The sequence below is a fragment of the Marmota marmota genome, unplaced genomic scaffold (genome assembly GCF_001458135.2).
Source record: "Marmota marmota marmota unplaced genomic scaffold, marMar, whole genome shotgun sequence".
Classification (NCBI taxonomy): Eukaryota; Metazoa; Chordata; class Mammalia; order Rodentia; family Sciuridae; genus Marmota; species Marmota marmota.
Genome location: NW_026000026.1, coordinates 14,117,667 through 14,130,617, shown reverse-complemented (window position 1 = coordinate 14,130,617; position 12,951 = coordinate 14,117,667). Strand labels below are relative to the sequence as shown.

General features: G+C 47.3%; 1 protein-coding gene across 4 annotated transcripts in view; it reads right to left on the bottom strand.

Annotated features, from left to right (window-relative positions):
• Znf831 (zinc finger protein 831) overlaps positions 1 to 12,951 on the bottom strand; it is a 104,192-nt gene that overhangs the window by 77,678 nt on the left and 13,563 nt on the right. The window contains exon 2 of one of the 4 annotated variants that reach the window (XM_048810895.1): positions 9,653 to 9,903. The exons of 1 other annotated variant lie outside the window; for it this stretch is intronic. The gene's annotated coding sequence lies outside the window, so the exon portion shown is untranslated. Of the gene's footprint in view, positions 1 to 9,652; positions 10,113 to 12,951 lie in introns of those variants that run through there. 2 more of the 4 variants (XM_048810897.1, XM_048810894.1) reach the window with 2 other exon arrangements.

Genomic DNA, 12,951 nt, shown 5'->3' with positions numbered 1-12,951 from the left:
AATCCACAGATGCAGAACCTGTAGATATAATACAGTAGAGCAACTACACAGTCGGTGGAAGGGCATCCTATGGAAGCTGCTTGAACCCCAGCTGCCTAGGGGATCCCTCTGCAACTCACAGCCTAAGATGTGACAAGCTATCTGCAGCTAAGACATGGCCTGCCTGAGGCCATGAGTCCACATGGCAACTTCCCCCTCAACCAGCCCCGCTCCCTTCCGTGCAGCCTGGGATCTCTACGCTCTGACCTCACTGGTGCCCAGACTTGCAAGTACACACCCCATCACCACTTGTCACTGTCTGCTCCCCAACTGCCCTCCGGAGGCTGGCAGCCATTCGCCCAGCACCTCCAGACCAGCTCAGGTAATCAAAGACTCAGCTTTTCCAATAGAACTGAACCCCTCCCAAGTTTGTCCTTCCCAGAACACTCTCCCTTGATCCCGGGCACTGCACAGGGTGTCCTTGTGTTTTATGGTTATTATCTTGTTATGGTTAATTGTTTTTACGCTACACTTCCACAGCACAACATACCATGCAGTCTACATCTCCAAACTGGACACAGACAGGGTCAGACCTGATCCTGGGAGCAGTCCCACTAAATGTGGGGCTTGGGGATTGATTTGGCCTTGGCCTTGGACCTGAGCATGATGCTGAATTCCTTGCCAATAAGAAACACAGCTTAGGACCCTTGGCATGCCACAATATCACAAGTAATCCAGCTACCACCTTCAGTCATTTGTGATAAAGCCACAGTCGGGGCACATGCCTTGGGTCGTGTCCTACTCCCATGGACCACAGTGATGACGACTGTAAGAACTGTGGTGTGAAATGGATTCCTTGGAGAGTCCTTGAGCATTTACAGAGAGAAAATGACAAGCCCAGGTCCCTTCCCACCTCAAGTCACAGTCTGAAAATCAGACAGCTTCTGTGACAGCCCTGAAAGAATCTTGCATTTCCTGCACCTGCAGGACTGACTTTGCTGGGCCCCAAACACAAAATTTAGTGGTGCAAGTTGCTGAATTAAAATGACCATTCAATATTGGCACCAAAACAGACATGAAAACCAATGGAACAGAACAGAAGGCACAGAAACAAACCCACATAAATACAGTTATCTCATATTAGACAAAGGTGCAATAAACATACATTGTAGAAAAGATAGCCTCTTCAACAAAGGGTTCTGGAAAAACTGGAAATCCATATGGAGCAGAATGAAACTGAGCCCCTACCTCTCACCCTGCACAAAACTCAACTCAGTGTGGGCAAAGGACCTAGGCATTAGACCAGAGACTCTGCATCTACTTGAAGAAAATGTAAACCCAACTCTCCATCATGTAGGCTTGAGACCCAACTTCCTTAACAAGACTCCTAAAGCACAAGAAGTAAAATCAAGAATCAACAAATGAGATAGTATCAAACCAAAATGCTTCTTCACAGAAAAGAAAATATCAAGAACGTAAAGAGAGCGTCTACAGAACGGGAGAAAATCTTTGCCACCTGCATCTCAGACAGATCATGAATCTCTAGGATATATAAAGAAATAAAAAAAACTTAACACCAAAAAAATAATAATAACCCAGTCAATAAATGGACAAAGGAATTGAACAGATACTTCACAGAAGAAGAAATATGATCAGTCAACAAATATATGAAAAAATGTTCAACATCTCTAGCCATTAGAGAAATGCAAATTAAAACTACACTGAGATTTCATCTCACTCCTGTCAGAATGGCAATTATCAGGAATACAGGTGACAATAAATGTTGGCGAGGATGTGGGAGAAAGGTAAACTCATACATACTGGTGGGACTTCAATTGGTGCAACCACTATGGAAAGCAGTAGGGAGATTCCTCAAAAAACTTTGAATGAAACCACCATTTGACCCAGCTATCCCACTCCTCAATTTATACCCAAAGGACGTAAAATCAGCATACTATAGTGAAACCGGCACATCAATGTTTATAGCAGCTCAATTCACAATAGCTAAGCTATGGAACCAACCCAGGTGCCCTTCAATAGATGAACGGTTAAAGAAAATGTGATATATATACACAATGAAATATTACTCAGCCATAAAGAAGAATGAGATTATGGCGTTTGCTGGTAAATGGATGGATCTGGAAACTATCATGCTGAGTGAAATAAGCCAGTCCCAAAAAACCAAAGTCAACTGTTCTGTCTGATATGTGGATGCAATGCACAATGTGGAGGGGAGTAATAGAAATTCATTGGATTAAACAAAGGGGAATGAAGAGAGGGGAGAGGGATGGGAATAGGAAAGACAGTAGATTGAATCAGACGTTGTTTTTCTATGTTCACATATGAGTACACGACCAGTGAAACTTCATATCATGTACAACCACAAGAGTGGGATCCTAAGTAAAATAAGTTATACTCCAGGTATGTATAAGACGTCAAAATTGGTGTGGGCGCCTTGCCAGACCCTCAGTCTCATGCGACAGCTGTGCAGTGCCAGATGGCTTCAGGGGTCTCCTAGGTGGGTTGGCAGAAATCTGGATGTGAGGGTGACCTACATTTAATGAGACTGACATGCCAGGGCTTCCAAGGTGGTAATCCAAAGGCAGAGCTCCATAGGAGGACTGGGCTAGAGGCATCACACGCAGCCTTCACCTCCACCCCAACTCCTCAGGAAGACTCAGGAGCACCTTCTTCCCCAGAGCACTGGGGAAAGTGCCCACCTCCCCAACCTCTGTGTCTGCTCCTTCCTCAGGCTCAGGAGGGCACAGGGGATGTCAACATGGAGAAGGGCTTCCTCGTTTCAGGGTGGTACAGGGATCCTAGAATAGCAAGGACCAAGGAGCATAACTCATTGTCAAAGGCAAGATGGGCCTGTCAGCCACAAGGCAATGCGGACGTGACAGCAATCAGACTGCCCGGCTCACGGACACCTTCAACAACAGCTGAAGGACCGTGGCATCCCTAGGACTGAATGGGTGGGCAGCCCACCAGGACATCACTCGATCTACAGTTATTTGCTCCTCAGTGCAGGAACAAGTGAGCAAAGCCAGTTCGCAGACCTGCAGGCGCCTGGTTGAAGGGAAGCTTGGATCCCCTTGATGGGGGACCCTGAACTGGCACCACCAGGACACACTGCGAGTCTGTCTTCCTCTGCGCCCCCTGAGGGACCCGCGGCCACACACCAGGATGACTGACTGGAGGAAAAGCAGATGCTCGGAGTCTTCCCAGATCACCAGATGCCCGAAGAGGTCAAGAGCCAGAGAAGCTGGGGCTCTGCCTGAGGGCAAGGTCCACGCGGGATGGCACGTAAAGAAGGCCAGAGACGTGAACTGCGACCTCACATCTAATCACACAGCCGTTAAGGCCGCCGGGGCCGCTTTGCACATGTTCTCTGTGAATGGCAGACGAACGAGTTTATTTACCTACACGACTCGGTCTCCACTCCATTCTCCTGTTTCCTACTTCCTGTTTTTAAGTTTTACGCATAAGTTATCAGAGGCTCACTTTACAACTTAGTCTTCAGGGAACAGAATATTTGGTGAGACTGCGAGTGAGTATGAAGAGCAATGTATACAGTTGCCACGGGACACAGGGACTGTCTTCTCATCGTGAGGACAATGAGAGAGTCTTCACTCACAGGAGGATGGTGGCTCTTGCCACGTAGAAGCAGAGAGCCGTTCTGCGGCCATAAGGTGGTTTGAACGTGCAGAACAGGGTGCGCCTGCTGCTGAGTGGACGAAGGGCCGACTGCGTCCCTCGCAGGTAGATCTCCTACCTGCTCCACTGTACCTGGGCGCACCTGGAGTAAACAATGCAACTCCCTCTGCTCTTCTCCTTAAAGTGAGCACAGTGCTAAGTCCTCCCAACAGAAAATGCCAGAGGAGCACTGCAGGACGGAACCTGAGCTCCTGTGCAGCCCTGGCCGTCTGCCTGTGGCCCAGAGCTCCATGGGGATCTGACACTCCTCTGCAACACCAGCAGCCCATGGCGCCTGCCAGGGCTGGAGCATCCTTAGTGACCAGCCCCACTACCCAGTCCTGCAGCTTGCAAGCTCTGAGGACTCGAGAGGGCTGGCTCCTACCTCCCCTTAGGACTGTGGCCTACTGTTTGCCCAGCAACTCCACACGGAAATTCAGTCTGGACAAACTGACCCAATCCTCAGTCACCCAGTGGCAGATCACACCTTCTTCCTTGAGACCTGAATTCCTTCCACATTCACCTTGGGTACGCTCCCAATCCTGGAGTACCAAATGCAGTTTCCCATTTCTCATAGTCATTTTTAGTGTGGTTAATCACTCTTATCATTATACCACTCTTGCTTAAACTTCTGGGTAGCTTCAACTTCCTGATTGGATCTAGACAGCTACCCCAAGATAGACCATACCCAGGTCGTCAAATAACATAGTCGAATTTGGAGAATGGGAATCTCACAAAGTGTGTTCTCAGACCATAGTGGGATCAAGCTGGAAATCCGTCACAGAAAGATAACAGGAAAACTCGGAATACTTGAAAACTAAACAACACACTTCTAAATAATCCAGGGGTCAGGGAAGAAGTCTCAGGAGTAATAAAAAAGATACGTTGGTGTAGGAGAACAAAAGTACAACAGCTCAAAATTTGTGAAACACAGTTAAAGCAGGGTTGGGAGGGAAAGGTGCAGCGCTGTGTGCCTACCTTAGAAAAGACAGAGTTTCCAGTCAAAGTTCCAAGCCCTGCGCCCATCGAGTGAAAGAAAGAAAAGCCTGAAGCAAGAAGAAGGAAGGAAATAACAGAGATGGGGGAGAAATCGATGCAATTGAAACAAAAATAATAGAGAAAAATCAATGAAAGAAAAAGCTGGTTCTCGGGCAAGATTGATAAAATTGATTCAGAATCTCTTCAAAGACAAATGAAAAATTAGAGAAGACACAGACTGTCGATAGCAAGAACAAGCCAGGGGCCATCACTACAGCCCCCTGGGCACCGGGAGGCTCAGGAGGAAGCCGCTGTACTACTGACATCTGACAGCCTCCATGAAATGGACCAGTCCTTCAAGAAGCACAAGCTACCCAGAACCCACCTAATCTGAAGCAGATAGTATGAATAGCACTATAACTCATCAAATTGAACCTGTGATTTTGAACTCCCACATCAGAAGTCGCCAGGCCCCGATGTGGAGAATTCTGCCCAACTTTTAAAGAAGAGTCAACACCAATTCTATATAATCTCTTCCAGAAAACAGAGAAGGAGAGAATGCTTTCAGTTCATTTCAAGAACCTAGGTATTATCTTGACACCACACAGTATGAGAAAGAAAGCACAGGCGGATATCCCGCACGAGCATAGATAAAAAAGCTTTCAGAAGGTACTAGCCATAGGATTCATATTCTATGATATGAAAGAGTTGCACACCATGACCGGGGGCTGCAGGGGTGTGTGCAGTGCAAACCACCACACCAGCCCAGTGAAGAGAAACAATCAACAAGGGAACGCCTCTGAGAAATTGACACCCTTCCTGAATAAATATCTCTGAAAAATAGCCATAAGCACAGGCTGAGGCAGGAGGATGGCAAGTTTCAGGCCTGCCTCAGCAAGTGAGCAAGGCCCCAAGCAACTTAACAAGACTTAACAATGTCTTAAAAACTGGGCTGAGGATGTGGCTCAGAGCCCCTGGGTTTAATCCCTGGTACTTAAAAAAAAAGAAAGAAAGAAAGAAAGAAAGAAAGAAAGAAAGAAAGAAAGAAAGAAAGAAAGAAAGAAAGAAAGAAAGAAAGAAAAGAAAAGAAAAAAAGAAAGAAAGAAATAGCAACAGGGATCCTCTTAATGTGATAAAGAGCATTGACATGACCGTGGAGCTAACATCACATACCGTCTTCTCCCCTGAGATGACAGCAAGACAGAGACACCCATTCTCCCTGCTCTGATCCAACAGGTCCCTGGAATTCTAGGCAGTGCAGTAGGGTGGGGAGAAATGCAGACTACAGGGAAGACATGACAGCAGAGGACCAGCAAACCTGCCCCGGCTGGCAGGTGACCTGATTGTCCCTGTAGAGAGTCCTAAGGAATCCCCACCCCTCCCCCCAAAAAGCCCTCCTAGGACTAATAAGTGAGGTCAACAGGGTACAAGATCAACACTCAAAAATCAATTGCATGTCTAGAGCTAGCTGTGAATCATTGGAAACCAAAATTAAAAACACAATGCCATTTCCACTCACTCAAAAAAAAAAAATACATAAAATACTTAGGTGTAAATCTAGCCAAACATGTGCAGGACTTATATCTTGAAACCCATAAAACACTGATGAATGAACTAAAAAAAAATAAACCCTAAATAATAGAAAGGCATATTGTGTTCACAGATGAGGAGATTCAACATAGTAAAAATGTCTATTTTCCCCAAATTGATATACAGACTTCTTGCAATTTCCATCAAAATCCCAGTAAGGTTTTCTAAAAAGCTAAAATTTATATAGAAAGGGAAAGGAACTAGAATAACTCAAACAATTTTGAAGAAGGATAATAAAGTGGGAGAACCAGTCTACCTGATTTGAAAATTTATTATAGAGCTACAGTAATCAAGACTGTATTGTAAGAGGAATAGACATAGGAATAGATCAGCAGAGCAGAATAAGAATAATAATAATGAAAGAGAAATTGAGCTGCATTAATATGCCCAACTGATTTTTTGACAAAGGTTCAAAGCAATTTTTGTAGCAAAAGTGCAGCCTTTCAACAAAGGCACTGGGGCAAGTGACTTCCATTGCCAAAAGCAAAACTGAGAGTTGACACCTAAACCTCACACCTCACATGCACAAAAGTTAACTCAGATGCAAAACAGGCTTGAATATGAAACGCAGAACTACACAGCTTTAGGGGAAACCCGTAGGAGAAGATGCTCCGAATCTAGGACACGAGAAGGAGTTTCTAGACTTGCACGAGCCACACAAGAAAAATTGATAAGTCTCACCTCATTAAAATTAAAACTTTTTACTATGTAAAAGTCCCTGCTTGTAATAAGAGAATTAGAGAACACTGGCCGTAGACCTGGAGAAGATATTTGCAGCAACAGATCTGTCAAAGGACGCACATCTAGAATGTAGAAAGAACTGAGTAAGAGTAAAGACTAAGAGTAAAAAAAAAAAAAATCCAATAACAGTCCAGTTGGGAAATGAACAAAAGACATAAGAGACAAATCACCAGAGAAGATAAACTGATGGCAAATGACACACCACCAAAAAACGTTCACCATCGTTATCTACCAAGGAAATGCAACTGAAAACCACGACGAGACATCTCTGTGCTCCTTTCAGAAAGCAACCATAAAGAATGCCGGTGAGGACGCGGACGTGCTGGGTATGTCCCTGCTAGGAAGTAAAGTAGCACAGCCATCCCAAGAGGGTGCAGCTAAACATGCAGCCCGCCTTCACCCAACATCAGTGCTCCTGGAAATTCGCCCCAGAGCCAAGGAAACATGGACACAGGAACACCTGTTTGTGAATGCTCAGAGCACTGGCTTTATGATGGTCCAAGGTGGGAGTCGACCCAGACGCCCTTCAACAGAACTTTCCTACAGTGAAATACTGCAGAACTTTCCTACAGTGAAATACTACTCAGCAGTGAAAAAAGAACAAGCTGTTGACATGGATTTGAATGAATTTCCAGAGGAATTATGCTCAGTGAAAAAAGCCAATGCCCAAGGGCTGCGCACGAAACAATGCTCTTGAGATGACCAATTCCAGAACTGCAGACCAGATGGGTAAGTTGTTGCCTGTGCCACAGGTTAGGGGGACGGAATATATGGGAAGAGCAGGAGAAAGTCAGTGTGGCCCCGGGGTCCTGGCAGTGATGGAAATGTTCTGTACCTTGACTCAGTCACTGTCAATATCAGACTACAACTTGAAGATGCTATCACGGAAGGAAATCGTGTAAAACGTACACGGGGACTTTGCTTTTTTTCTTCCTCCTCTATGTGAACCTACAATTATCTCAAAACAAAGAGGCTATTTTTAAAAAAAATCATAAACAAACAGAATCAGAACAACATTCTCAGTGTGAGTTAATGTTATTTGATGCATAAGACCTAAAACCCTGCCCTGGCCATGGGCACCTGGCCCCTCTGGAAGAAATACCAGCTCTCACAGGCCATTTTCCTCCACCCCATTTCATTTGTGTCAACTCACTTTTTGTCCACATACACTTGTGTTCAAAGGCAGCTTGCGTTGCTACCATACATGGAAACGCTTCAGAGCGGCTGCCAACCAGAAGTCATCACAAAGAAGGCACAGCTAAAGAGACACACATGAGGAGCCAGCACACGGGGGTCAGCCAGCCCTCAGGTCAGGGCCCCCGCCCCATGCCCAAGCTACAGCTGCAGAATTTTCTCAGCGTGAAGTTCCAGAATGGTTTGGCCCCTCTGCCGCAGCACCCTAGCAAGGACGGCAAGGGAAGTGGAGCCCCGGGCCTGGGAGACAGGACCCACCTTTGCCCCTTGGCTACCTACAACCCCTGTGACCTTGAACAAGTCACTTCTATGCGCCCTGCTGTTTCCCTTTTCTCACAGTGGGCTCTCGTTCCTTTGTTGAAGATCAGAAGAGTCACAGATGTGACTATTGGCACAGGGCGGGCTCCCCGTGAGTCTGCCCCCTCATCAACCCCCTTTTCCAGCTTTGGTCTCTGCGGACATGCTGCTGCGCTGCCTGCCAGGAGAAAGGTCTCTCTGGCTGCTGACCCCTGGCCCCTCGCCGTGAGCTCATTTCCCCAGGCAGCTGTGCTGCAGTCAATTCGGTCCTTTCAGGTTGCCCTGCTCACGTGGAGCACCCCCCCCATGACTGGCCCCATCCCCAGTTTCCCAGCCCATCCTCATGGCTTGGCTTCTGGGGTCTGCGGTTGGTATGAGCCTGTGGTCCTGAATACAGAGTGTGGGTGGTTCCAGGCACATTCCTTCAGACCGGCCCTGATGCTGACACTGTGTCTCCCCACCAGCCACCGATAATCGTCCTCTAGGTTGAATCCTGTCCTCGCTGCATTTCAGCAGATAAGATCTCTGGTGTCACTCTTACAGAAAGATTTGCTACGGGAAAGGAGAGACATGTTGCCACTCAGAACCTGGCTTCCATGGCTTATCTGAGATTCTCTCGAGCCCTCAGCTATTTTGGAGGCTGGGAAGCCAAATATGTGTATAAATACATGGTTCCTTGGCCCCTGTAAATCTCACTAAAAAATGCTACCCTTGGGTGACTGATTAGCGCAGCTGCTATAAATAGCATGTCTATCAAATACCTTGATAGTCAGATTATACTCTGTTTAAAACTCTTGTGCTAATATAATGTATGTTGTTAACCAATTCACATCTTCAATGTAATTAGGTCCATCATTGGGGGAAAAAAATACAGCTTATAAAGCACTAAATTTCCTTACAAATGTATTCGAGTTTAGCAGAACATGGATTGTGAGCCTGGTTTCTGACAGCCATTATAAATTGCAGTAAATATTTTGACAAACACAACAGTGGTGGTAGGCACACAGGAGAATTACTGAACTGGGTCAGACCCAGTTTTCACGTAGCATTTCTTTTTAACTGTGGGTTTGGAGACAAATATATCATTAAGAACACAGGGTAAAAGAGCTTGTTGGTTAAAAATAAATAAATAAATAACTGGCCCCTTCTGTATCTGTGCCCTGGGGCAGTCACCTACCTTCATAAAGAGAGGTGCATTTCCAGCCAGAGACACACCCGTTCAGACCCAGACGGCCTGGCCCAGTCTGGAGACAACATCCACAGATCCAGAAAGGACCCCAGGCTGGCTGCGCAGAGGAGAACTGAGCTCCAGGCGCCTCACCACACTCTGCAGGGGACTTGCTCCTCTTTGCTGAGAAGGTATCTGGTGTTCTCTACCAGTTCCTGCTCCATGGGCAGCATCTCAGAGCACAGAGAGGTTCCAAGCACCTTAGAAAGTAAAATAAAAGAGAAGGGCCTCCCAGTGCTTGTCCTTTGAGTCAACTCCATGTTTAACTGAGAAAAGCACCATTTTGGGTAACCTGGAAGAGACTCGAGCAGAGATGAAACTTGTCGGGTTCAGAAAAAGGAAGTCAATTATTGTCTATACGTTACTTTATGTGACAGTAGCAACCCTTAGAAAACAGGAAGAGAGAGAAGCAGAGACCTAAAAAAAAGTACAGACACAGCTCAGATCTTTAGAAGTGTGGCTATTGATCTAACAACCTATGAATGGAGGTTGCTTCCCGGGAAGGTAGGTGTACAAAATATTGCATTAGAGACGAGACTGTTCTGCACAGGTTAGTAAGAAGGAGAGCCAGGGTGCGCATTTCCCTGGAGATGGGGTTAGCAGAGCCTCCACTATAACTCTGGAGGTTCCCAAGGGTCCAGAATGAGCATTTCCATTGCAGGTGGCTAGGCAGGGGATGGGGAGCAGCCATGGTCACTGGGATGCTGGCTTTATTAATAATTTTGATGTTGTGCTCAATATAAATTTATTTGCATTGATTTCTGTTTTAAAACTTTGTACTGAGTTATGATCTGATGGATGAGCCTCTGCCTTTAATTGTGCTCTCAAGGGGAGTCTCTGCCTCTGCTGCTGGCTGGGCTCTACTTGCTGACCTTGGAAGGACTGAAGACGCGAAGGACAGAGTCAGAGAGTTATGAAAAGGGGAGATGAGACCAGAAAGGGGGGACAGGGTCTCCCAAGCAGCTGCCAAGCCCACTCCCCGCAGGACCTGGCCAGTTGTTCCCTGGCCTTTACCAAGGACATCCTCAGGAAAGAATCTGTCTCCAGAACTTTAAAAGACTTCCGTTTGCCTCTCCTTCTAAGTTTCACTGGGAATGTACTTCATTGAAATGAATTAATGGAAAGGTTTCCTGTACAAAGCTACTTTATAAACAAAGACTTTGGAGTGGTCTGATTAAAAACAAAGTATCAAATATGGACCAGAAAAGAAGAATGTGGGCTTCCGGTAGGCAGGACAATCTTGAGGCAATAAGAGGGGGACAATCTTGAGGCAATAACAGGGAAACCTTGAGAAAGTGACACCAGAGTCATACCTTGTAATTCTATTTCGATGAAACGTCACAAGAGGCAGATCTGTAGCAACAGAAGGTAGAGCAGTGGTTGCCAGGGTCTGGGCATTGGGGGGTGGGGGGCAAGCCGAAGCATGTGCTGGAGGGCACAGGTTTCCTCCGGACTCTTGAAAGGGCTCTGGAGCAGATCACCATGAGGATGTGTGGCCGCGCTAACCACTGATTGCACTCTCACATGGTGCACTTTCGAATGGTCTTGTGAGTTGTGGCTGAGTATTAAACAAATGCACCCTCGATGTCTCTAAGCACCACGATGCAGTTTGACCGACACAGAATGCAACAGATAGCCAGAGAGTGGAACGTCAGGCCACAGTCACCAAAAAAAAAAAGAAAAATTACTTTCAAAGAATCAATTCGCTTTCTCAGGCCTCTTTTTCTAAGGAAACAAACAAAAAAAGATAAATAACTTTCTTGCCAAGAGCAAGGCTCTTTGGCAAATTGCAGTCTGTGAAGCTGCTCTTTAAGACAAAACTGTGATGCAGCTAAGTGGACAAGCAGTCAAACAAGAGAGGACACCAGACCCTGTTGGGAAGCACACGGGTGGGAAGAAGGCACACTCAGGCCACAGAAGCCTCGCGCCCTCACACCATGTGCTGGCAGGAAGCCAGCAGGCAGATGCAGGATACTCCCTTGTCTTTGGGGGGAGTTCAGGCCTCGGTCCCAGGACCCTCCCCAGTGCCACATGTGCAACCAGGGGGCAGAAAGTCACCAGCAGAGCCTTGCCAAACGGAGTCACCTGGCATGTCTGAAAGGACAGCCGGGACAAGGGCCCAGCACAGCCTCACATGCAAGCAGGGAACTGTGTATCACCTCTTGCTGCCTGGGCAGCCACGTGGGTGACAACGGTCAGACACATCTCCATGGCTCCTCCAGGGCTCAGCCCTGTCGCCACAGCCTGCTGCTGACCATGCTCTCCCCAGAGACTGGACTCAAAATATGTGATAAATAAATGAGCAGGGTGGGGGAGGATGAATGTCGTTGTTCATTTCAGCATGCGCCTAGGGGCCACAGCCACAATTAGAGGAATTGAGACCTCCCAAGTCTCTCACGACAGATAACCATTGTTCCCATGCTCAACATATGGCTCTGCTTCTGGATCCCTGCCCTTGCCCTTTACCCTCTCACCAGCAGTGTGAGCGCCTGTCTCTGCCCAACACACACCCGTGTGCACTGCAGCACATTCCACTGAAGGAACCCCCGCACCTCTGCCAGGCACAGTCAGCCCTGGCCAGACCCCTGCCTTCACTGACCCAGCCTGGGGAGCCTTGCAACCTACACAGCAGGTGGAACCTGCCTGCCCGCGGAGGGAGGCCAGGAAGGCTCCAGGCCCTGGTCTACACTCCACGGAGGAGTGCTGGTCTGCTTGCACACGTACACTCACTCAGCTTCACCTTCAGCTGGTTCCCTCTGGGGGTCTGGTTCCCCTAATGGCCTCTGCACAGGTCCCTCCATTGTCAGAAGAGGCTCCCCATCACCCCTGCATGAGGAAAAACGGCATTGTACCTGTTGAGCCCCTTCAGGAAGGAGCACTCGACAGAGGTGTGACAGCCGGATGGTGGCTGTCCTTCTCCTTCTGTGCATATGGAAATGTGGAACTGGATGAGCACCCCTGCGATTATCTGGCTGCACTTCCCATCCTTGGGGCCACTTAACTGATGCTTGTTTTTACTTAAAGCTTCATGCATCCAGCCACTTTTTGATTTGTCTATGGTAATGGGGGTCAAGGATCAGCTGAATAATTGAAATGGAAACTTCATTCCCACTGAGGTTTCTCTCCTCTCCACCTCCTGCCTTACCCTCAAGCTCCCAGGCCAAAAGAGGGTCACTATAGGGGCATAAGAGGTCCTGGACTGTACGTCCCCATCCCTACACACCCCCAGGACTTTGCTTCTAACTTGC